We start from the raw sequence: 26,483 nt of genomic DNA, 5'->3' as shown, positions 1-26,483 counted from the left end.
CATCTCTGTATTTGTGTGTCTGAATGTCTGTGTTTTCATGTTTTTCTCACCTACATATCATCCTCAAACAAATGTCCACTTGCTGAAAGCACTGTGAAAACTGATCTCAGTGGGCTCTAAAGAAAAGCCTTAGATGTGGAAAGCTGCCACTCTGCCCTCTTCTTACAGTCAGGGCCTTTCTAACCAGCTCAACATCCCTTTTGAAATGGATCACACACACACACACACACACACACACACACACACACACACACATACACACACACACACACAAAGCAGTGGTGGCAATTTACCACACAACGCCACAGTCAGGGCCTTTCTAACCAGCTCAACATCCCTTTTGAAATGGATCACACACACACACACACACACACACACACACACACACACACATACACACACACACACACAAAGCAGTGGTGGCAATTTACCACACAACGCCACAGTCAGGGCCTTTCTAACCAGCTCAACATCCCTTTTGAAATGGATCACACACACACACACACACACACACACACACACACACACACACACACAAAGCAGTGGTGGCAATTTACCACACAACGCCACCCTGGGAAGCTTACAACTAGAGCCATAGTTCATTCAAACTCTGAAAGTAGTAGTTCAAATGCCAAAATTATTACCCCAGCAATTGTGTTTGTTCGTTCTCCCTGATGGCCCCTGCAGGACTTCCACACAACTAAAACATTTGTTTTGGACTCGGTCTGCTATCCACACGGCAGACAGAGGAGGAGTTAAACTTAAGACACTCACCTTTACAAGAACAGGTTCTCTATAAAAATTCCATCTTTGTGTAGTTCCTTATAGATTTTATACCACTTCTTAGAGCATAGGCTTGAGCCGCGCAGCCCATAAAATGCCTTATGTTGCATGGAGACATGTTTTGGAAACCAAGAGGGCAAGTTCTTTATTATTATCTCTGTAATTGTGGATTTAAGTTTCTAATGATCACAGATGGCAATAAACACGAATAATGTTCAAGGAAGGGGGCAGGGATCTTTCCTAACTGCAGGGGCAGATGTTGACAAAGATCGTTATAAGCAGTTCTCCAGACAAGACACATGTACTTCCCGCCGCCTAAAAGATGGAATCTATGTGTGGTGTAGGCTATAGTAAATCTAAGTTTATACCTGCAGACCCATAATGGCCTTTTTTAAATTATTGTTTCTTTTATGAATGGAGATAGGTTTATTCCCTGCGTCGGGTAGGGAGAGAATGGGGGGTATTGAATTGGGGGTTTGACCTTCATCATGGAAAGTTTTATGAAGAGAGCCCATAAATATTTGTATGGAGAAACACCATAGAGCCGGCACATTCCCAAATTCGCAGAGTTAGAGACTATATTCCCAAGCACATTCAGTTGAAAGTCATAATCCAAGAATGAAAGATGCTGGATACATTCTGGCTTATGCTTGACTCAAGGCTACAGAGCATGCATTTGAAAGTTTAGCATAGCAGGAACTCTTTGGGGCATCTTTTGACTGTGTCAAAGATGGCCGACAGAAACATTTCTGGGCATGAACAGATTTCATCACTATTTCGCAGAAGGAAAAGACAAGATGCTTTCGAGGTGTCTTAATATTAGTTTTCTCCTAAAGTTGCCTGTTTCACTAAGGGGCTCAACAAGTTCCTCTTAGGAAGGATTCATGCATATTCACCATTGTCAACCCTGTAACGGTACTGAAATAACCTGCCAATGTTGGATACAATGAATCTTCTTATAGGCAGGATAATAAAAACTTACAGGTTTTTTTGTATGTGCATGAATGTGCATGTGTTTATGTGCCCATATGTATGTGGGTGCCCACAGGGACCAGCAGGTGTTCTATAGTTAAAGTCGTGAACTCTCTCACGAGGCTGCTAGGAACTGAACTTGAGTCCTCTGCAAGAGTAGTAAGCACTTTTAATGGCTAAGCCATCTCTGTAGCCTATAATGAAGATCTTTTTAAAATTAAGATTAATGTTTTAAAAATAAAAGCATTAAATTTTCTGAAGGAACCGAAATACTTGTTTTTTTTAAACAATTATTTAATTTACAAAAATAATACAGCGTACTGGGGAGATCGTTCAGCCACTAAGAGCAGGCATTGCTCTCACAGAGCATCTGAGTTTGATTCCTAACTCACAACTGTCTATAACCTCAACTCCAGGGGATCTGATATCTCTGGTCTCTTTGGGTGCTCTGACACACGGCGTTAACATACACACATATACATACTTGTAAATAAATAAAGAAATTTGAAAATAATAGCAGGCACTGTTACCTGTTAATTTGTATTTCATTTCTCTTCACCGTGAGATTGATAACCCCCTAGACTTTGAGAGGGTCTACTCTTCTTAACAGAACAAAATACCCTTATTCTTAACAAAGGGAAACACTTAGTGACAACAGAAAATGGAACAAAGGCAGGAAAATGAAGAAGCAAGTGGAGCCTGTCACAGACACATGTCCCTTAAGGAGCAGCTTTTGTAGCTTATAAATACAGGGCAGGAAGAAAGATGACTTAAACGCTTCCATCTCTGACTGTTACAAAAACATCTTTCAAGACTTAGATATTTTTTTATCTTTTAAATAAATATTTTGTCCTAAATTTGAAATGTTAAAGATAAATGTTAGAAGCTTACTGACTTAGCCAGTTTTTATCATGGCTCTAGAAACCTGAGAACAAACTCTTCCCTTGATCTATTACAAGAAACTGGCCATGTCCCAGAGTCTAGACAATGGCTTTTCATCTTTTCTCCTCAGAGTGTTCCATTCAATAGAAAGAATAGTTATTCGTTACTTTTTCTTTCATAAGCCTTCCTGGATCTGCTGAGAGTCCGGTACAAGGATTGTTAACTTCAAATAGCTCTACATAGCCTTGACCTACATTGGGGTAAAAACTATAAACCACACAGATACCTACAGTTTCAGGAAACAAAGATCATCTATAACACCTGATGGGCTATTGATCTTTATAGAGTCTAAACAAAGGACTTGCATTCTTCATGAGCTTTTGAGCCTTTTGGAGTTGCTAAGCACCTCTGCCTGGACCCCTCCTTACCTAGCCCATAAGGCTTAGCAAAACCACCAAAGAAGAAAACACAGACCAGTGAAGCACATGTACAGCCCTATGGGGTCAGAGTGGCGGTTTCAACATGGGGATGGTCCCTTCACCTGAGAACTTTGGGAAGGAGACTTTCAGAGTGTCCCTAACCCGAACTTCAGATTGACACACAAGTGCTCACTGACTGCTGGTCACAGATAGCAGTGCAGTTTTGGAGAGCAGCATGGACAGCCTGCCTTGAAGAGAGACCACAGACAGGTCAAAGCCCTCTGAGCCTCGGCCTAGAGCCCCCTGAAGCAGCAGCACCTTTCAGCAAACCCACAGTGTCTTTGCACATGACTCCTTCCTGGAAACACATATATGCTCCCTTCTCTCATAATTTCTGTCTGTTACCTCTGTTTTATTACCTTCCCATCATCCTATCCTATTACTTCAGTTTTCTCTGTGCTCATAAATAGTTCTGCTAATAGAGAACATTTGAAGGCAAAGGGCGATTCTCCATCCTCCTCCCCCTATGCATTTCATCATGAACCCAAATGTCACTTTCCTACTGAACCACGATCCATGATTACACCATATTATCATCTAATATTTGTGTCCAGAATTTACCAGTTGACCATCTGTCTGTCCTGGGTTGTACTGTGTCTCCCAAAATTTGCATGTAACATCTTTTCCCCTACTAGTTGAGAAAATGACTGTATGAATATAGGTTTTTTAAAGAGGGACTCCACTGAAATGGTCATTAGGGTACCCTAGTCCAATGTAAGTGCTGTCCTTATAGGGAGACATTACTATAGAGAGAATCTCTTATAAACATCACTTGTCAATAAAAAAGTATGTAGCCAATGACCTGAGGCAGAAGATAGGAGGTAGAACATCTGACAAGGATAGAGGAAATTCTGGGAAATAGTCAGAGGCATGAGAGAATCAAGCAGAAACTCGGAGGATAAAGTAAGGAGATTTTCACCTGAAATTCCGAGGAGGAGATGGGCAGAAACCAGCTAGTAGCTGAATCCAGGATAGAAGCAAGGAGAGATTTGCCCCAGGAACTTTGAAGATGTGGATGTAAGAAGACAAGGAGAGGAAACCAACCATATAGCTGAACCCAGGTTAGAATAAAAGGACAGTAAGTTAAGAACAACTCGGAGAACAAGCCGAAGATTATGGCTTAAGCACCTAGTAAGCGATTAGTCTCAGAGTTGCTATTTCTGGGAATTAAGTAGTTGGGAGGAAAACTGGATGATATTTTACACATTAGAACACTGAGAAAAGACTACTGGAAGATGGGGAAAAAGACAAGAGCTAAGTTAAGCAGAGCGATGTACAAAGAAACAGACTCTGTCAGCAATGTTTCTTAGAGTTCCAGCCTTCTGAAATGTGAGAAGGAAATTTCGATTGTTTCTGCCATCCTCCCTCTGGTCCTTTTTTGTGATGGCTCTAGTGAACCAATAGCAAACTGGAGGTGGTACTTTACAGGTATGGGGTGAAAGTTTTGGTCTGAGATTTAGTCCAAGATCATCTATTACATTAGTTTTTATGAAAAAAAATCCACAGGCTTTATTTCATTCCAGTTGGGTTTTGATAGCAATAAAATATCTGCCACATCTTAAATTACTGGTAAGAGCCAGAGATTGTGGGTGGGGAGGTAGGGGAGCCAACAAGAGACTGTTTTCACAATCCTGAAAGTAAGTCCCTTTGACGTAATACCATCACAGTGACAATGGGGGTAACCTACATACATTTATACTGCCAACCCCAGTAAGCTGGAAGCAACAAGACCCTCCTTTTATGGATGGGGAGCTTTTCCAGAGCTTCCCTTTACCGCTTGCCCATAGACAGCACAGGCCTGCACACACACATGCTTTCCCTCCTCCAATGTTCATGAAAGAAATGCATTTTTCCCACTACCTAGGGAGGTCCCTGTCTCAGAAGCTGGTCCTTTTCTGCCTACTATCTGTGATGGCTCAAATGACCCTTTCACCTCAGAGAACCCTCTGTCTTGTGAATGTTGACTTACACACTTCATATTTGAAGTCCTGCCTTGGTGTAAGGTACCCAGAAGAGAGTTCCCTTTTCCTGGGCTTTGGCATTCTCATTAGAAACCAGCTATTCCTGGCTGCCACCATGGAAACGAAGCCAATGGTTGACAGCAAGCAAAAGCAGTACAAAAATACAAATAAATGGATGTGTCAGTGGGCAGGACATTTTTGGTAACTGCCATCTTATTCTTTAACCTATACAGGGATCCTAAATTGTGTTTGAAGTTACCATGAGGAATGGACCATTCTGCCTGTTGGCCGCATGACAGTTGTACACAATTTTCATTTACACTGTAAAGTTGCCACAGACAACAACCACACTGTGGTACCATGAGGTGGATAAGACTTCTATGAAGAGGTTTTTCTTCTGTGAAGTAGTCTTTAAGACTGTGTGTTCATGAGGAGTCGGGAGATAGGCATATGATTAAATGCTTTCATTTATCGTAATGGAGGGCCATGCATGGAGCTCACATTGAGTTAGATCCATTGAGCTGGCAAAATGACTAACAAGGGCTACCTAAGAAAAGACAGGTTCACATGGCTCACAGGTTGAGGATAGAGTCCATTACAAGAGGAAAACCATGATGTCGTGAGGGTGAAGTGCCTGGTCACGTTGCAACCACAGTCAGGAAGCAGAAAGATATGAATAGTCAGCTCCCTCTCTGTTTTATTTAGTTCTAAACAACCCAGGGTATGGTACAGCCACATCTGTAATGGGTCTTCCTATCTCAATAAATTTAATGTGGGAACATGCTTACAGGTTTGCCCAAGGATTCATTTCCATGGTGACTCTAAATCCTTCCACATTGGCAATGAAGATTCACGTCTCTCATGGTCCTGTGTACTTTAGAAACTAATTTGCTCTCCACAATAATACTAAGTGTACATTGTAAAGCAATGAAGTGAGATCCAGGCATCGGGATGAGAGATCAGAAGATTCTTGGCGGGGCTGGGGACAGGAGGGAGAGATGGGCAAAGTCAGAGAGTGTTTGAGTCAAGACCTGAGCATCTGCCGTATGCCAGGAACATATAGGGGGCTTTGATGGGGCAGGATTGGAAGGAAGCTCTGGAAGAAAAGGCTGGGTCTCTTCCTAGGGATTGAGATCCAAGTGAGACATTTGTGAAAAATTCTATAGATACTAGTGGGCACGGGGGATACATGGCCTTTCAGAGGAAAACCGCTGAGGTTGGCTTTGTCCATCCACTTCAACAGCTGGGGTGGTTTGTGCTGACTTTGCTCAGCTTAGTGACAAGGTTAAGATGCAAGTTTAAAAATCTGCTTTTGTCTTTGAATCAATGCCTTTCTGTTGATACAAACATCCCTCCTTCTCTCTCACACACACACACACACAAACACACTCAAACAGGCACACGCATAGACATAATCACATAGACACAAAGACAGACACAGACACACACACAGACACAAAGAGACACATACATCGACACACACAGAGACATACATAGACACACACATGGACACACACAGAGGCACAATAGTCACACACAATCATACATAGAGACAAATACTGGCACACACAGATGCATACACAGATGCACACACAGAGACAAACACAGGTACACACAAACAGACACACATAGACATAGACACACATAGCCAGATACATAGACTTACAATACACAGACACACACAGAAATAGACACAGACACATATAGACACAAATGGACATGCACAGAGACACACACAGACACATAATCATACACAGACAGACATAAACACACACAGAAATAAAGACAGACACACAGAGAGATAAAGACAGACACACAGACACATACATACCCAGATACACACACACACACACACACACACACACACACACACACACACACACACACACACACACACCACTAACACCCCAAACCAAACTGGACAGGACAGGAAACTGCTCACCTCCCAGGCAAAGCGAGTCAGGAGACAGGCAGGCAGGGCTGGAGAGTAAGCCAGAGGTAACAGATGCACACCCAAACAGGAAAGGCCTGGGGTGGTTCTGGCTTCATAGAACTGCCTCTTCTCAAGTGGAATGAGGGCCACACTCCAGGTGACAAGTGAAGATAATCAACTGCTGCTGCTCCTCCCCCTTCCTGGCCTCCTCCTCCTTCCCCCTTCCCTTCTCCTTCCCCTCCCCCTTCCCCATCCTTCTCTATTCTCTTCTTCCTCCTTCCTGCTTCCCCTTCCTTTCTCTTCTTCCTCTCCTTCCCTCTTTCTCCACCCTTTGCTTACTTGTTTTAAGCCTGTTCTTTGACAGTTTTGTACACATATAATAGAACTTTCTCTTTACTGTTTACCCTGTCAGTTCCGCCCCCTCCCTATGGCTCCTTTCTCCATTTGTGTCATTTGGTTTTGTTTTTTGACCCTCCGACTTTAATCATGACACCTTTGGAACTGTCTCTTGCAGCTTGATGGGTTCAGTACTGTTTGGTATACAACTGGAGGCAAAGCCTCTCCCTACTTGGAATCTACTCATTGATGATAATTCAGAGTGTGAACAGCAGAGTTCAGGAGGGGGCTTAAGAGCCCCTCCACATCAGTGATTAGCTGTTGACAGGCTCAGTTTGGTGCAGGCCCAGTGCTGGCAAGTAAAGCTGCTATGATGTCATGTTTGCAATGGCTGCCATGGCCAGGAGGCTCTTGATGTTGAGACACTGTTTGTCAGCTTACTTCTCTTCTTCCCAGATCATCATGGGAAAATGTGGTAGACAAGCTAGACACACGCCAAGCATGCAATATTTGTTAGGCATGTGATGAACATCCACCTTCCATCGACGAAGAGGCAGGCAATGGAGGAACTCAACTATCCAGCACTCTGTAATCCTACTTACAAATGGGACTGCCATAGGGCCTCACTACACAGCTCTCCAAAGCTGTCAGGTGATCTGTCAAGGTTGTTTAACTTGGAAAACAGAACAAAAGGCCTCCCCTTTTGTTTTTCTTTTTTTGTCTGCTCCTGTGGGGGCATAAAGGACGATGGCATGGGATGGATCTGACGTCTGAATTATCTGAGGAGCGACACTGCAGTAAGGTCAGGGTCAAGAAAAGCGAAACTGTGAGAATGTGTTCTGACACAGGATGCCTCACACAAATAACAGACACAGTCTCTGAAAGGTGCTTGCTCATTTCCCACAGGAAAAATAAAGATGTTAATTAATAATCCGTGTCGACTGGACACAAAGAGAACAATACTGGCAACCAGGCTTTCCTCTTTGAGAGAATCAGGTGCGCCTCTAAAATTCCCCCTTTGTTTCCTATCCCATAAAAGGTCCTAGCACAGGCTGGGGCACTGAAGTGTGTGCATGTGTGAGTCCCTTGAATTTATGTCTTATTTCAGTCTAAAGGAAGAGAATCCAGTTTCCTGTCAGGGTGAGCACCTGCAGCATGAGTGACCAGGGACTGTAGAGAAAGAGTGTTCCTCACAGCACATGCCTTAAGTGAAGATCTTCCTGAAGGGAAACTAGTTGAGAGGGACTAAGGGACAGATCAGAGAGTCCCACACCCATTTTATGAGAAGGGGAAGCCAGGAATGCTTATGGTCTATGTGGTAGTGGGCCCTAGGATCGAGCCCTCACTTGTCTCAAAGTGGCAGTACAGCAGAGGAATCTTGGGGTACTGCTCCGTGGGCCTGAAAAGCTTTGGTTTTGAAGATTAACCCATGTGGGTGAACAGTGGACAGAGGACTCACTAAGTCACCCATATGTCGAGCACAGCTTGGCATCTCTCCTCATTTGCATCTTTTGTACATTTCGAAAACAAGCCTGTCACTAGGAATGTCTCCCTTGGGGGTTGGTGGGTAGTATAACATACAGACTGGTTATTCTTTACCTCTGGGCTGAAGCGGACATTCATTCCCACGTCTGGAATGGAACCTAGAGCGATGCTCCTGCGGTGGTCGGCTTTTATCAAGATGTGTTCCTCTGACCAATGCCCAGTTTCTGGCCATGTGATAATCTCACTAGCCTGTTCACTCCCAAATAATCTGAAACTTTGCCTGGCTTGTGCAAACAGATCCGAGAGGAAGCCGGAACTGTAGACAGGAAGTTGTATTGAGGCAGGTAGTGAGGGCTGGAGATGGAAATGTGAGCTAGATTCAAATATGCTTCTGCCATCAGCCACGTGAAGTCAACCACAGTCACATGGCAGAATGGGATGCCACATAGCAAGACATTGTGAATCAGATCATGACATGTTCTTCAGACAAGATGTCACAAGAACAGAAATGGGCACCAAAGTAAAGAAAAGCATCCGAAATTAGTCTCTGAATTGCTTGGTTTGGGTCCCTGCTCTCTCTCTCTCTCTCTCTCTCTCTCTCTCTCTCTCTCTCTCTCTCTCTCTCTCTCACACACACACACACACACACACACACACACACACAGAGGCACACACACAGGCATGCACAGATACAATATCTGAGGTCTGAGGTTAGGTAGGTTAGTATGATCTCGTTTTTCAGCAGGAAGCTGATGTTCCAAGAGATTGTCATGCTCTTCTGATTCCAGAAGAATGTCATTATGGGCCATTCTGGAGCAAGGCCTCTGGGTAAGCCAAAGGCACCAGTTACCTCCACCATTATCATTCATAACTGGAATCAATGTGTGAGGATTGCTTACTAGGCACTGGCTGCACCTTGCAGGTTTTGACTCCATTATTTTTCCTAGCGCCTCTTTAAACTCATTACTGCAAATTGGAATTCCTCATCTGACATGCTTAGACCAGAACTGCTTGAGATTTGGAAGCTTTTTTTCACTGCTGCTGTTTGGATTTTGGATTTTGCATGGCATGACTCCTAATAGCTGAGTACCCCTAATCTGAAACTATGAAATCCTAAATCTCAAGTGCTCCAAAATCAGAAATACTTTGAGCATCGTTACAGGTCAATTATATTTGGAGTTCAGAATTATTAAATTCATTTTAAAATTAAAAAACCAAGGGACCAAAAGTGACAAAGGCATTAGAAATCCAATCCACAGGGTCTGGGGATTTTCCTGTTTTGGCAGGAGCAGAATGAATGAGTTGTTGACCACCTTACACACCAACAGATGAGGTTCAGCATCGATGAGATGGTGGGATTGGTAAATCTAGGAACTTTCTTTCCTAATCATCGTTGGTTCTGTTTTGGTTTTATGAAGACACGGTCTCACTGTGCAGCCTTGGCTAGCCTGGAGCTCACTATGTAGATCAGGCTGGGCTCATATTCACAGAGATCCACCTTCTAAGTGCTAGGACTAAAGGCATATACCATCATGGTGGGCTTTCTTTTCCCCAATCTTCACTCCTCTCTCCACTCTCCACTGCCCTGATCATTTCTGTAAACAACTGGTCTTCTGCAGAACATAAGCCCCACAGGGTGAGGTCTCAGTTTCAGTCAGCCCTACACCCCAGGAACCCAGCACAAAGAATGGATCAACAGAAATAAGAAGGTATATGACAATTTAATGAATGAAAATGTGCATCTGTCTCTATTGATTGAGCCCTGGAATAAACAAGAAAAGCCCATAGGGAAGCCAAGGAGAAAAAGAGATGGCCACTTCATAAATGATCAAAAGTCACCTGTACAGTATCCACACCTCTGGTGCCATTGATGTGGGACACTAAGGCAGGGAGATTGTGAGTTCAATGGCACCATAATCTGGCACATAGCCAGATTATCTTAAAAAAATAGAACAAACAAATAACAACACATGAGATAGGATACATATTTGGTTTACCCCCCCTTAGGTTAAGAAGGACTGGGCAAGCACAGTGGTCACTAAGGGGATGATAGTATTGATGCAGAACCCTTCCACTCCCGCACAAATCCTGGAGGAGCACTGGGGATAGAGACAAAGGACAGCCCAGCTGACTGCAACAAGCTCTTATCCAGATCTGTCTTAAACGTGATCAGGAGTCACAGAACTGAACCACTTCTTTTTTTGCTAGGCTAAGATTGCCACAAATGTCTGGCACCTGACTAGGGCCAGTCAAAGACCTGAATGAGCACAGGTCTGCATCCTCCCATGATTTCTTCATGTCCCAGCAGGCAACAGGGTAAACAACAACACAGATTAAACATAAACAATGCAGTATATGCAGCTGCTACACTGAAGAAATCAAACACTACACTGGACACTATGATCTGATTCAAAATAGCCTCCCTGTCTCACTTTTGCCATATTTTATTTTTTGAGATGGAGGTCCAATGTACTCAAGGATAGGATTGAACTCATTGTACAACAGAGGAGGACTTTGAACTTCTGGCCCTACTGCATCTACCTCCTGAGTGCTAAGATTACAGGTATGCGCCACTCTACCTGATTCATACCACGCTGGGAATGGAACCCAGAGCCCTGTGCTTAGTTGACAAACACTCTACCAACTAAGCTATGTCCCCAGCTCCTTGTCCTACTCATTAATATAAAAGAAAATATAAAACAGTGTTTATGTTGAAATTACATTCACTTATTTATATCAAATCAGAATATAAGCTGAATAAGCATCAATAGAAATAGCCATAAAATCACTCCCTTTTCATTATTATTTCAAAATTGCATTCCATGTCATTGTAGTTTACAGTATGTCTCCTGTGTACAACCACCCTCCAGACACGCCACATCACAGAAAGAGACCCTGCTCCTAACGCCTGCTGTACCCTGCATCCACTTTCTTCTGCTGCTGGCTTTGAACGTATGCCCCTGTCCCCTGCAGACCTGTTCCCACACCCCAGGCCTTCCATGAAACAATGCTTGCTTATATGACCACCCGTGAGCGCAATGGGTGTGTCCGTGCTCAGAGAATGGAAGGAAACCCCTGCATTTACAAGCCATGGGTAGGGCTCTCTTGCCTGGCCTCACAGGCCGACTTAACCCAGTCTGATGGTTGCATTTAGAGCTCACCGTCTGCATTGCCATTTGTAACTTCCTTAGGCAACTCAGAAAGAAATAACCTTTAAACCAGACCAAACCTGATTCTGTGGAAAATACTGCCAAAGAGATAGAGCGTTCTGTATAGAGGTTCACGATAAAAACACAGACACCCTTCTAAGGAACATTTGGGGGTACTTAAGTACATCTGAAAGTATGAGTCAATTTTGTCCAGGCCAGCAATTAACTAACTGATTAAAAGTCCTTGAGTAGTTTTAAATTTCATTAGAACATCACATTTGATTTTGAAATTTCAATAGCAGCAACAGTTTTAACCAGATAAAAGTACTGTTTTTAACACAAACTTTTTTTTTCCATAGAGGAAGTCTCTCAATTCTTCTGAAGGCTACCACAAAAACAAGTGTGATTAAATGGATTGTTATTCTTCAGAATCAGTGGAGTGTAATGGATTCTATCATGTTCACCAAAAGCATACCACCAAATGAGTGTTTTTCTAACTAACAAGCCTTCCGAACCCAGGGTACCCTGTTACAAGGATTTCCCATAATTCACTGGGAATGTGCAAAAGAAGAAAAAAGGAGAATGAACATTTCTGAAAATACACGGTGAAAATTCAATTCTCTCATCTTGGCTATTTGCTTTCTTGTCTTCTCAATATTCAAACCATAACCTTCCCCCATTCAAACCATTATTCTAAACATCGGCCTTATTGGTGCTCTGACTGTAGTAGATTGAGAATATTCAGTCATGCCTCTGATTCATCAGGTCAATTAAAATGTGGAGCTGTTAGAGCTACTGTCGGGGTATTAGACTGCTGTTTTCAGATGAACTTGTCCTCATAGCACGTTACCCAAGAGGGAAACACCACATTGATTCTCAAGTGCTTCTAGTTGTCACCATGAATGACTGGCAAGCCTCTGGTGACTGGTTCATCTTCAATGGTTTCCCCTCCAGGCTGAATTTGGCAATAGGGAGTCATTAACACAGTGAAGTGTTAGCTGCACGTGTCCAGTATTTAGGTCAACACTAGCATACACTATTCAATTGTCCTCAAGCATGGCCTCTCAACAGCTGTTAGACATTTTAGACACAATTTTGACCCAGGAGAAAACACCTCAGTAGTCAGCTAGGTCTGTAAGACTCAGCTCATAAGAGCCTGACGAGGTTAGCCTAAGGACTCTGGCCACAGTGCCTCCTGGTCTGCCACCTCTTACAAGATTCATTGTTCTTCTATTACCAGACAAACTGTCTTCCAAATGGTCACCCTTTCTGTCCACAATAACACAGCTCTGAATTTTAACTTGGTTTGTGTCTGCTCATGTCATCTCTCAGGACAGGTAGGCGAAGTTTGAATTTTTTAGGTGGAGGTCAGTTGCTAGCCCTGAACTAATTCAGTCCTGTGAGGAAATGTCAATCTCTCCTCATCACCTTCACCTTAACTCCCAGCATCACATCTAGGAAGATCACAGAATCTGGACCAGTCTGATACATGCAGATATCCATACTGCTGGGGATCATCTGGGTTTCTTTTGTGAATTCACATATGTACACTTTTGTGCTTTCATTTCTTCCTCTATGATGGACTGTGTATATTTAAAGTGCTTATGAGCATGAAATTCATGACTACATGCAAAGCCTCTCATCACTGCCATGCCCACCTGCAGTCCATCAATCCTGTACCTGTTGTTCTCTAGTACAACAGGGAGCCATGTTCAGCAGGCCAGCAGGAACTGAGAGAGAAGACTTCCTAGCCATCCCTCTCCTCTCACTCCAGACTCTCTATACCTAGTCTCTTCAGTCTCCCTATCTCTTCCAGTTTATTCTTTACAGTAGGTCCTGCCCACTCTGATCCCTTTCTGGTCTCATTCTTCTCAAAGGTATCCATGTGAATTCACATAGACATACAGACAGACACACACACATATATACACACATATAAACACATGCATACATACATATATACATGTAAAAATACACAAATATATTTACACATACATATACATATTCACATGTATACACACATACCACATATACATGCATATGTATAAACATATACACAAATATATACAGGTATATAAACATACATACACACAAATACATACACATATCATGAAGATGTACACATATAAATATACACAAACATGTACACACATAATTTTGCTGTTATAGGGATTTAAGAAAGTGCACAGTACAAGCTTCTTACTGGGGAGATTCAGAAAGATGAAGAGGGCTAGGGTTAGGGTTAGGGTTAGGGTTAGGGTTAGGGTTAGGGTTAGGGTTAGGGTTAGCAGGAGAGCAAACATGGCAGATGCCAGCTCTGAAGGGGCAGGTGAGGCCAAGGGAGAACACTGGGAGGGAGGCCTTTGGGGTTTCTTTGATGTAAGGGATTCAGACAGGTGATGTGGGAAACAGTCCAGGGATATGTGATGTAGTGCTATAATCTGGGTCAGGAATTGCCTGTCAGGAGAGGGTGACTGAGTTTATAGATTACCCAACACAGTATTTGTTTCAAATAGCAGTTAATTTGCCTCAGTTCAAGGGTGATCTTGGAAATATAGGTGAGTAATTCAAAAGATGAAAGGGCATCTCTACATGGTAGGTGAACAATGGGAAGGCAAAACACACCTTGTGTGTAAACCTATGGGAAAGGGTTTGCTGATGTGTTCCCAACAAGCTGGTATGATCATGTCTGCATGAAGTACTCCACCATACCAGGCAACCATCCAGTTCAGGTGATATAATAGTTGCAGGTAGAGGTTTCAGGCCTCTACAACCGTGAGAAACCCCAAAGGGTTTGGATGTAAGAACAAGGAGTCCATGGCAGGACACAGCTGGGCAACAGCTTCCTTTAAGGCTCCCTCTCTCTGCCTCAACAATTCTTGCCTTGGGATGTTGTTAACCATGTGGCTTCGAGATAAGATAATGTTTATAACAGTTCACTAAGTCGCTGCTCAAGCCATGCAGTAAGCTAGAACACTTTAGCCACTATTGGTAAGTGCTCAGAACAATCTTATCCAGCAGTATAATTATCCCGGACGTGAGGGTGAAGAAACAGCTAATAAGACTGCAGATCAGAGCAAAACACAGCTCTGAACCAGCTGAAGAAAGCAAGAGCCAGGTGACCTTTGTTCCCCATTCAAGATGGAGAAGATAGACAGGACTACACCTGAGTCAAGGCACAAGGATGTTGTATCCCAAGGTAATACTCGAAAAGTATCTGCTCACTTGGGTGATGATGATGTCTGTTCTGTGGTGTTAACAACACAAGGCAGCTGAGCCTCAGTCACTATCCAAGTCCTGTGGCCTTCATCATCAATTCAGCACCAGTCCCCCTTCATCTTAGCCAAAGAACCAAAAAGCAGTAACCCAAGACCACAGCATCACTTGCACTATTTTTTTAAACAGCACTATCTCCTAAAATTAGGTTTGAATATAACTGTTCATTCATTGATTCATTTAATCATTGCCTTACCTATTACATGCTGGGGGTCCAACAATAAGCTAAACACGATCAATCTTGCTCTAACAATATTCAAATAGACTGTAAACAGGGTAGAAGTGGGTAGTAAGGAGTTGGGTTGTTTTCATTAGAGTTGTGCAGTGGTAGTAAAGTGTGTCAGGCAGAAATTGAAGTATTTGTGGGCTGAGAACAGAATCTCGGTCCTTGCACTCACTAAGCACACACAAGTACTGAACTACACCCCAGTCTTTGTATTTACTTTTAATCATTTAAAGTAGGGGAGGGAAAGTGGATGAACTAGGACTGGCACTAAGTTTATGATTGCTGAACATTGAGGTTGGGAATGTGGGGGTTCATTACAGTATGTTCTCTGCTTACCTCTGTTTGGAAATTTCCCTAATTAGAGGATTCATTCCTCCCTCCAAGAAACTTAGAAAGATAATAAACAAATAGCAGTTTATGGTACGTCAATTAGATCACAGAAGGGAGGCGAGAGGCGGGCAGATAAACATAATCTTTGCACATCCATATGATATTTATTCTATATAATTGTCAAATATAAGACATGGATAAGCTGACAGTCTATATTAAGGTAAGCAGCTAATATCCAAGAAACAATAAAAATAAAAATATGTTTTTGAGAAATAAGAGGATAATCTGAATTTTATAAAATTTACTTTAATGAAATTTGAAGAAAATAATGGCTGACATTTACTTAACTTTTTCTCTGTTAGGACGGGGCTCTGTAAGCATTTTAAAGGATGACAAATTCGACCCCACTGTAACTCCAGGGAAGCTGTTGTGCATTTCCCGTGTGTAAGATGTCCTAGGCTTACATGGTGACTACTTTGTCCAAGGCTAGTGAACCTCTGAATGATGAAGCTGGCTTTGAACCTAGGTCTAGGTCCAGAGTTGAAATCTTCAACCACCACACCTTATTTCATACTGCTTGTTTTGATGAGAACCTAGAAGGCAGAGCCTGAATGGAACAGAGGGCAGATATGGGGCAGTGATGCAGAAAATCTAGATAAGATGGGATGGAGAGTAAACTCACCAGTATAGAGGCAAGGTTTTCCTCTGGATACTTCTCCAGAGCATGAGACCAAGAATGGAGAAAGGGGAGTCACAGGAGAGGGGTTCTCTATCTTCTGTTTCACTTCTACACCCAGCTCCTTACCCCCCATCACCACCATCACCATAGTCACCACCATCACTGCCAATTTCAGCACACCCACCACCATTATTACTACCATTATCACCTCCTCCATTATCATTACTATTCAACCATGCACAATATTCCAAGCCGTTAGTGTCTGTTCTAGAATATGATGTAAAAGAATCGGGCACCAGAAGATACCAAACAGATGTAATCCAAACATACCAAACAGATGGTAATTCAACATCAATTACAAAGCAACATCGATTTGATGAACAAACATTTAACCTTCTCTCCATGATGGGTGCTGCACTAAAACTTTGGAAACAGAGCAGTGAACAACCAAGACCTCTGCTCTGAAGAAGAGACAAAAGGCAAGCAATTCCTATGACACGTGCTGATAAAAGGTAGCCATAGAAATGAAGTAGGAGCAAGAAGGATGTGCTTGCAAGAGTTTTATGAATTCTAATTGTATAAAAGGGAGAAGGCATTTCTTTTTTTTTTTCTTTTTTTTTCAGAGCTGGGGACCGAACCCAGGGCCTTGCGCTTGCTAGGCAAGTGCTCTACCACTGAGCTAAATCCCCAACCCCGAGAAGGCATTTCTTTAGCAAGGGAACACCTAAGCAGGAAACCAACAAGAGAGAGGGACAGTAAGGCCCTGGTAAGTAGGCAAGAATGTTCTAGGCAGTGATCATGAAAATGGTGTGAGGCTGGAGCTTAGAATGTCTGAGAGTCACAAGGAGGATGGTAAGCTGATAGAGAGTACAACAGAGGATCAGGAGAGGAGATGTTGAGATGAGGAGATGACATGAGATGACATGAGATGAGATGAGAGCAACATAAGACTAGGTCAGGAGCATCTCTTACAAAGCTCTATGAAATACCTTATGAATGAATGAGACGGGGACCCACAGAGAAGGTCGACATAACTAACGGTGAACAGGGTCACTTTGATGCTGTACAGAAAACAAAGAGTTGATATATAAACAAGAGGACAAATTAGACCTACAGCAATACCCTAGGGAGAGGTGACAGTGACCCTACCAAATAAAATCATTGAAGACCAGATAAAGTAGTTGGATTCTGGGGGCTTTGCAAAGAAAGCCTATGTGTTTTCTTATGGGCTAAGGCTCAGCTATAGGAGAGGGATATGACCAAGAAGCCCTAAGTGCCTTACATCTGGGACTTTTAGATCTATCTACTTTATGTTTCTCACCAGACTTCACTGGAATTAAGCCAACAGAAGAGAGCCCTGAAAATGCATTCACTGTTCAGATTTGGTCTTGGTGCAGCCTTTGGTATGGCCATAGAAGGTATTCTAAGAGTCCGGGCAAAAGATGGGATTCTAAAAGGATGGGGAACAGGCACAGGTGGGTGAATATAGATTGAGGAACATATAAGTTGTTGCTTAGTGGCTAAAGCATGCAGGAAAGGGAAGAAAAATGCCTTGCTGTAACCATTGATTATGATGCTGTTAAAAAATAATTGGAAAATGAGGGGAGGGACAGGAAGTTAGGGGTCTGTCTGGAAGTGAGATTACGAGTCCAATTCTAGGTGGGTAACTTTGAGTCAGCTATGTAAAAAGCCAGATAGATAAATCACAGAAGAGATCAGAATAGAAGGGCTTGGAGGCTCAGGGCAACCTACGGCATCACGGAGTCTCCCTCTTTTTGTTGACTTATTTCAAAACACAACTGAGACTTACTACTTGAATCAGAAAGTTTGTCAGAATATTCCAGAAGTGTTAGTTGGCAATTTTTCTAATTAACATAATTATTAAAACCAGGGTAGTAGAATCTATTCTCTTTTAATATGAAGAAGCGTGATCAGAAGTTCACCTATTTTGACTTCTTGGAAGTAAGGACTCGATCATCCTATTTTAGAATCAGGCTATTCCTACCAACCAGAGCTTCCAGGGACTAAGCCACTACCCAAAGACTATACATGGATGGACCCTGGACTCCAATTTCGTACGTAGTAGTGAATAGCCTTGTTGGGGCACCAGTGAAACGGGAAGCCCTTGGTTCTGCCAAGGTTGGACCCCCAGTGTAGGGGATTGTTGGGGGTGGCAGTAATGGGGGGTGGATGAGGAAGGGAACACCCATATAGAAGGGGAGGGGGAGGAGTTAGGGGCTAGTGGATAGGAAACTGGGAAAGGGAAAAACATTTGAAATGTAAATAAGAAATACCCAATTTAATAAAAATGGAAGAAAAAAAATATGAAGAAGCATTTTAGACCTGTCTTTGCAAACTGAGATTATACATCATAGGGTAATTACTGTACCATTTAACATTTTTCAGTTTGATTTAGATGTTACTTTTTTCCTATAATAAGACTGATTAATTCTGATCCTGAGAATAATAAAAGAAGTCTTTTCACAGGTTAGGAACCTTGTACTCCAGTTTGTACATTACCATATATTATTTCATACCTTACCATTGAACACACTTCCACCAGAGACTATATGACGGTTCAAGTCAAACCATTGATTCAAGGTCAACAGGGTAGTCTCTTGCTCTCTGGTGTGAGCAGAAGAAACTGGGAGTGATTGCTAAGTCCCAATAAACACATTCTTTACCAAAGATTCAAGATGCTTCTCCAGATGCAAAAGGGAATGTGTCATATTCAGATATTGTTAGTAGTTCTCATAGTACAAGAGTCACTCAGTTGATTGGGGCACTAGAAATATTTCTTTTCACTACAGTATCTCTGGAGGTTACTTCTGTTCCAGAATAAATGCAATCTCTGTTGTGTTTGCAAGTTTACAGCAAGATAGGGAAAAGTAGTTTTACATGACAACCTGAGGAGAGATGAACAAATTTCACAGATGGGGCGTCAAAGACAGATTTAAAAAAAGACTTCATTTTAGGCTAGCCTGATAAACCAATGGGTTCAATGGGTTTAATTGAAATTGGTTATAAGAGCACCAGTGAAGGGTCAGTTACAGGAGCATCAGTGAAGGCTGGTTACTCACAGGACCAGGAACTAAGGGTTGTTTACAGAATCATGTGCAATTTATGGTGAGCTAGAGTACTGAGGAAGTCTTCCTCACTCCCCCACAGCAATTGTTAGGGGAAAGAAATTGTGTGTAGCTCATGTGTCCTCCCCCTTTTTATGGGGGATTATTAGTGGGCATGACCTTCTGAGGGTCTCTTGTGGGTAAATGGCAATGGTCATAGCATGCCCAGAGGACCGAGTTCTACAAGAGAGACTGGCAATGAACAGGCACACTTACAAAGCACAGCCTTTACTATAGAAAACCAAAATATTTAAACTGAGAGAGCACGCCTGCGAAAGAAAGAACATTGGTAGATCAAAAACACATTCTAAAGAACTGTTAATGAACCGGGAGCTTGGATCTCCCTGGTGAGTTTTCTTTCCATCTTTTTTCTCTTTACTCTCTCATCTCCTCCTCCCTTGTCTCTCTTAATTCCCCCACTCCTCCCCTTCCCCTCCCCCTCTTTCTCCTCTTCCTCCTCCTTTTTCTCTTATTTATATCTTTAGCTACCTGCTCAGACTTCAAATGATTCATGAAATAGAAACTGAGTTTTGTTTTCCTAATATTTCCTTAGTAGGAGGAAAAGTGAGTTGGTTTGCATTTGCTTTCAAGGAGCTGGCCATCTAGAGAGATGAACAATTAAATGGACATCAAGATAGACACAACAAGGGGTGCGGAGATGGTTCAGCAAGGCAAGCATCTGCCTCACAAACATGACCAACAGAATTTGAATCCCAAGAACCCATGCTCAAAGCTAGGTCTAGTGGTGTGTAGCCATGACTCCACAGATGGGAGAGAGGAGGCAGAGACAGGAGGATCCCTGGAAGCTCACTGACTAGCGAGCCTAGTCTGCTTGGCAAAGTTCTAGGCCAATTAGAGAGCTAACAACCAGACAACTGCGAAAAGCACCCAAAGACCAACACCAAAATTTCTCTCCTGACCACTACATGTCTACTATGCACATGTGCACATGAACATGTACTTATTACCCACACAAATATACACACATGTACATATACAACCACATCCTAAGTGATGGGCTAGAGAGAGCTAAGAACAGAAAGAAAGAGAGACTGGCCCTGTGAGTAGGTGGTGAGATGAGATTGCTTACAGTGTCATGAAGAGCTTAATGCACAACCATATGCTACTTTGGTTACCTTGTGTAGTGGAGACAGAGGGCAACAGAAGTGAAACCTGAGTTGGGCAGGCAAAGCAGATCCTAGTGACAATGCTGCTCATGACCCCACGAGTCTCTACTAGAGCAACCATCTTGAACAACATTCAGTTCCTAGGCTGCCTGCTCTTCACCAATTCCTTTGCTATTGACCTCCTTCTATATCACTGCAGCTCTGCTTGTCTCCAGAATTTTCTAATACAGTTTTCTTCAAAGCAGCCCAAGAAATAATTAGTCATTAACTAGGGTATGTGACTCTTTTGTTTCAAACCCTCCCATAGCCTGCTGTCACATCCTGAACCACGGCAAAGATCTTGCACATCCCCAAAATGGTTACAGCTTAGCCTCTGCTTCCCTCCTCAGTGTTGTCTCTCACTTACAGTTACCCTGCTCTTCCCTCACTCTATAAGATTCTCCATACTTACCTTTTCTCCTAGACCATTCTTTTCTCAGATCACCTCAAGATCTCTCATTTGTTCTGACTCAACTTTGACTCAGAGGTTACTCCCTGCTGTGGTTTAGCTCTCAAAGGTCCCTGCTACCTTTTGGATAATCGTGTCCCACCAAAGCCCATGTATTAGATGTTTAGTCCCTAAATTACTGGGTCTGTAAGTCTCCCAACAGTCCTCTGATGCTATTAGGAGATAATGGAACCTTTAGAAATTAGGACCCAGCTGGAGGAAATGAGGTCATTGGGAACATGCCCTTACAGCTGACATTGGGGAACCCCCTCTCTGCTAGCTGGTGACCATAATGTGAACAGCCTTTCCTGTAGTGGGTTCCACTATTTGGTGCCTTGCCACATGCTGAGAAACAGCAGTCCAATCACAGTGGGCCAAAGCAAACCTGTCCTCATTATAAGTTACTGGTCCTAGGTATTTTGTCACAGTGATGGAAAGGTGACTAACAGTACTCCCAAGGGTTTATGGGTTAAAGGTTTGGCCCCAGCTTGACACTCCTGGAAAGTGATGGGATCGTGATATGATAAGGCTGATAGTGGGAGCTGGCTAGGTAACTGGGTCATGTCCTCAAAGGAAAGTGTTAAGGCTTCCTGAACCTTCTTTGCTTGTTTAGCTTCCCAGTGAAATGAGTGGTTTTGCTCTACAGACATGTTGCTCCTGTGGTTTCTCTCATCTTCAGCAGAGGTTACAAAGGGATGGGCTGACCAATCACAGACCTTCTTAGGTAACTGTCTTGGGCTATGGTTAGAATAACAGCTATGTAATATGCACCCTCCAACTAAGCCTTCTCACCATGCTCAAATTGAAACTTCATTTCATCAAATTGTCCATTCAACTTCCTTTAAAGCACTCATATACAGTTGACCCTTTCAGCCCCCAGACTTGGTCTGTTCTGCAGCTCACTGTATACCCAGAACTAAGAAAGTATGTCTATTGAGCAAACTAGCAACCTGAATATCATGTCTCTACCACAACAAACCAAACGCACTTCCTTGTCTTGAAAGGTGGACTGCTGCCTCAGGAAACTCAAGGCATAATCTTATAACACCAAGATAGCCTTGCCTAGTTATTTTCACATTGGTTTATTGCTCCAACTATCTAGCAATAGACCATAAAACTAATACGATGTGCAGAAAAGGCAGTAGGATAGTCACTCCTTACCATGGGTTTATTATGCACTTAGAACTCATAACATTATTTTTCTTCTTCTCTTTTACTATTTTTTGAGCCAGGATCTTCCCATGTAGCCCAGGCTATCCTCGAACTACTTGGCCTCCTTGATTCTTTCTGCCTTGGCCTCCGTAGTGCTGGGATTTCAACTGCTTGTTACCATGTCCAGCTTCATAAAATCATTATTGTGTAGTAATAAACTTCTAGTTTAGGTGGCATTTAACCTTCCAGTGACATATGGGCCTTTCGAGTTATATAGTAGGTTACTTATTCCAATTCTAACTGAGACATTAGGAGAACACACATGTATTTTGCATGCATGTAGTGACTTCATGGTGAATTACCCCAAAGCAGCATATAATTTAGATCACAATAAAGAAGAGATAAAGCAAAATGGTACTAGATGTGAACATTGAGGTAGGAAGGATTTTCTCACTGGAAGATTATTTTTTTATGATTTACAAAGTGTTTTCTGCATAGATGTGCAACCTAAAACTGAGTATAACTTTGGAATAGTTCTTGCTAGTATGTCTATATCTAGTGCAGGAATCTCTCTCTATTTATCTCTCTGTCTCTGTCTTTCTCTCTGTGTATAAATATGTATGTATGTGTGTGTATGCATGTGTAGGCATGGATGGACATACCTGCATAAGTATAAGTATACATATAGGTATACACACACACACACACACACACACACACACACACGTAGAGGTCAGAGGTTGATGTTGTTTGTCTTCTGAAATCACTCTCCACATTGTTGTGTTGTGGTTGTGGTTGTTGTTGTTATTGCTATTTTAGATAGGGTCACACACTGAACCTAGAGCTCACTGATTTGCTAATCTAGTTGGTCATGCTGCTCTGGGGACCCACCTCTCTCTCTCTCTCTCTCTCTCTCTCTCTCTCTCTCTCTCTCTCTCTCTCTCTCTTTCCCTCTCTCTCCCTCTCTTTTTTACATATTTTACATGTGCACTGGGGATCCAAACTCAGGTCCAGAAATCACTTTACCCAAGGAGCCATCTCTACAGCCTTCTTAGTTCTATAAGACTTCAGGAGCAAAGTAATATTAACTTCCAGTTTAGAAATTCTTTAAGCACTAGTCTGGATAGAATTTTGACACATGACAGATCACAAACACAGAATGAGACTTCCTTTTTCCCTCTGGGGGTGTTATGGATTTTGAAAGCCATTGCTAATTATGGAACCCATTCTAGCTGTTTTTATAACCTCATAGTATCTGTCTCTATTTCAGGTAAATTCAAAACAGAAGCAATTAGGAACAAGGAAGAGCCCTTCATGATGAAAACACTGTTGAGAACCCACCCGAGCTCTCTGAGCCCTTGTGGCAGGACACACCTGTGGGCCATGATGTCCTCATTTTCATATTATTCTCATCGTTGTATTAATTTAGAGGTCAGATACGAAGGACCAGGATCAAACAGCCTTCTTTACAATCAATTCCGGACTTCTGGTTTCTAAATCCTCATGCGTATGATGTGGGAGAGGATAATCTTATATAGATAGCAAGGAAAAGTGGACGAGAGCCAAGACCACCAAGATTTTCCTCTGTAAATATGTCCCAGAAGTTTTCAAATAACTCCAATGCAATTTCCTCAGGAGAGCCAATACTAGTAGACCCTGCCACATTCCCATGTCCCATCTGTCACCAGACTATCTCGTTACTGTCACAGCCCCACCCTTACTAGTCCTCATTAAGCCTATATAGAGCAGGAAAGGCCCTGATACAATTTATTCATTTTTTTAAAAAGCCTACATCTCCCCCAAAACATTCCCTCAACATATCTTCCCCTTCAGTGATTCCAACATCTTTGAGTTAGACTCAGTCTTGGACTCCTTCATTCATGTGTTCAATGGTCTCAAAGGTTAAAGAGTATGAGATCCCTGGATATTTTAACACTAAGTCAGTTCAGAATGGGAGCTGTCTCTTTCTTTGAGGCAGCTCTAACATGTTAGCACCATATAGATACTTAGACTAATAACAGGGTTATGTGGTTCAAGGGACTATTTATGCCTCAGATTACAGTCTTACTCTCTCGCAGCAAGCACATCAGAGATGTGTCGATGTCAGGTTTGGAGGATACCTGTAATTCACACAGCCATGGGAGCTGAGCTCTTATAGTCACAGCCCCTTCTCTCTTCCTGGTGGCCTCAGCTCTTCCCAGGCTTTCTCATTCCAGGTTGGTGACAACTTTAAGTCACCTCAATCCGGGCTGGACTGTGCTTACCATGCATCCCCGAATGCCTAGGAGTGACTTCTGTTTTTAATCTACTTGTTTCCAAAGACTCACATTTCAGTCAGACTGGTTGTCTGTTCTGAAGGCCTCCGGGAACATGGGACCTTTAATCACATGGCAAGGGTGGCTCAGGGAGGAGAGAGACCTGCACTCTGTTTCCTTCTAGGCCAGGCACTGATCTACCCTCCTTGTCAGACATGGCACAAGAAGCAAACTTCACTCTGATATCAGCAGCTAGGTTGGGAGAGAGTGGTAGGAGGGACAGTGGGGGGCTAGGGACTTGGGTAACTTATTGAGAAGAAAAACAAACCAGCCCAAGGGTGCATTTAATCACAGCTGGAAGGAAATACACATGCTCATTGGGACTCAAAGACTCAATTGCTGGGGAGAGAACTGGGGAAGCCAGCAGGCTCCAATAGGAGTGGAGAGCAAAGGTCCTGACCAGGGCTGGGAGTTTGGAGGGTGGTCAGAGAAACAAACATTTCAGCAGCACAGGGCTCCTTCACCAGGAGAAGGGTGGAGCTCTATTGGAAGGAAGTCAGCTTGGTGTGTAAACCCAGAGGCTTGCCAGGGCAGGGAAGGAGACCTGGCTGAAGCAGAGCCTTCTCTGCTTGATTGTACAAAGAAACCTCCGTCCAAGGGACAGTGAGCCTCCTGGGATAGGGAGGGGTAAAGACACAATTTGTGTTCATAAAAATTTGTGTTAAATAAAATCTAAACAAATGGAAGAAAGGCAGTTCGGAGCTCACCCCTTTGGAGCTTGAGAGGCAGCTACAGTGCAGGAAGGATTTGCAGACATCTGCCAAAGGAATCAGCTGCTGTAGGAACTACTCAACCTCACCCTTTACAAGTTACATGTAGGTCAGATTCACTTAAGGATCCACTTGAGACCCATTGGCCAGACCAACATGATTTTTTTTTCTTTTTTTCGGGGCTGGGGACCGAACCCAAGGCCTTGCGCTTGCTAGGCAAGCGCTCTACCTCTGAGCTAAATCCCCAACCCCTTCCAACGTGAATTTTTAAACTATTAAAACATATACATCAGGTCATAGATGTAGTGTAATATGTTTAATTACTAGGTTAATATTGAGTTGAACTTTCTGTCACATCCGAGTCAGCATAGAGAGCTAAGAGACAGAAAAGAAAGTTCCATCTCCATGTCGGGTGTCAGTGGGTCACTGTGCAGCCATGAATATGCATAGGGTACAAATAAAAACCACAGTTCATTGCAGGATCCTGGGGGCGAATGTAGGAAGGGGCACAGAGTCTAAGGCTGCCTTCGCCTACAAAGACCCAAAACACGGACAGTAATTTTTAAAACAATAGAAAATGGTAATTTGGGGTCTGGGAATCCAGTTCAGTGGTGGAATGCCTACCCCACATTTTGATTTCCAGCACATCATACAGTATATTCCAAAGACACCTTAGAACTCTTTATCATTATGGTCCAAAGTAAGTGTCGGCCCAGAACTCTTATTAGGACTCCGGACCACCAACAAAGAGCAGCCCATCCATCACTCTGAATTTCCCATCACCCTCATTCTATCTCCATGGAGACCATCAACATGATGGGGACTGTCTGTGTTGGTCAGACATGATTGTAGGCACAGCAAATGATGTAAGGATATAGGTAAGTTTTCAATAAATGGAGCTGAGCCGAATAAAACTGAACACTCGCTGATCCATTACTAACATGAGATTGATAAACTCCTGATGTGAGAACAGATGCATTTCAGCAGGAAATCTCACCCATTTCTACCAAGAGTCTATTGCCACTTACTGTAGAGAGGGAAAACAGGGTTAGCTCAACTGGTAATGTGGACTGACC

The 26,483-nt window shown here is 42.8% G+C and overlaps 1 protein-coding gene across 7 annotated transcripts in view; it reads right to left on the bottom strand.

Moving 5' to 3' along the window:
• Positions 1–26,483, bottom strand: part of Plekhg1 (pleckstrin homology and RhoGEF domain containing G1) — a 229,705-nt gene that overhangs the window by 189,209 nt on the left and 14,013 nt on the right. The window contains exon 1 of one of the 7 annotated variants that reach the window (XM_063273314.1): positions 7,020–7,202. The exons of the other annotated variants lie outside the window; for them this stretch is intronic. The gene's annotated coding sequence lies outside the window, so the exon portion shown is untranslated. Of the gene's footprint in view, positions 1–7,019; positions 7,203–26,483 lie in introns of those variants that run through there. 7 annotated transcript variants of the gene reach the window in all.

This window comes from Rattus norvegicus, chromosome 1 (genome assembly GCF_036323735.1).
Source record: "Rattus norvegicus strain BN/NHsdMcwi chromosome 1, GRCr8, whole genome shotgun sequence".
Taxonomy (NCBI): Eukaryota; Metazoa; Chordata; class Mammalia; order Rodentia; family Muridae; genus Rattus; species Rattus norvegicus.
Note: the sequence above shows the minus strand (reverse complement) of the source record. Positions and strands in the feature narration are given on the sequence as shown.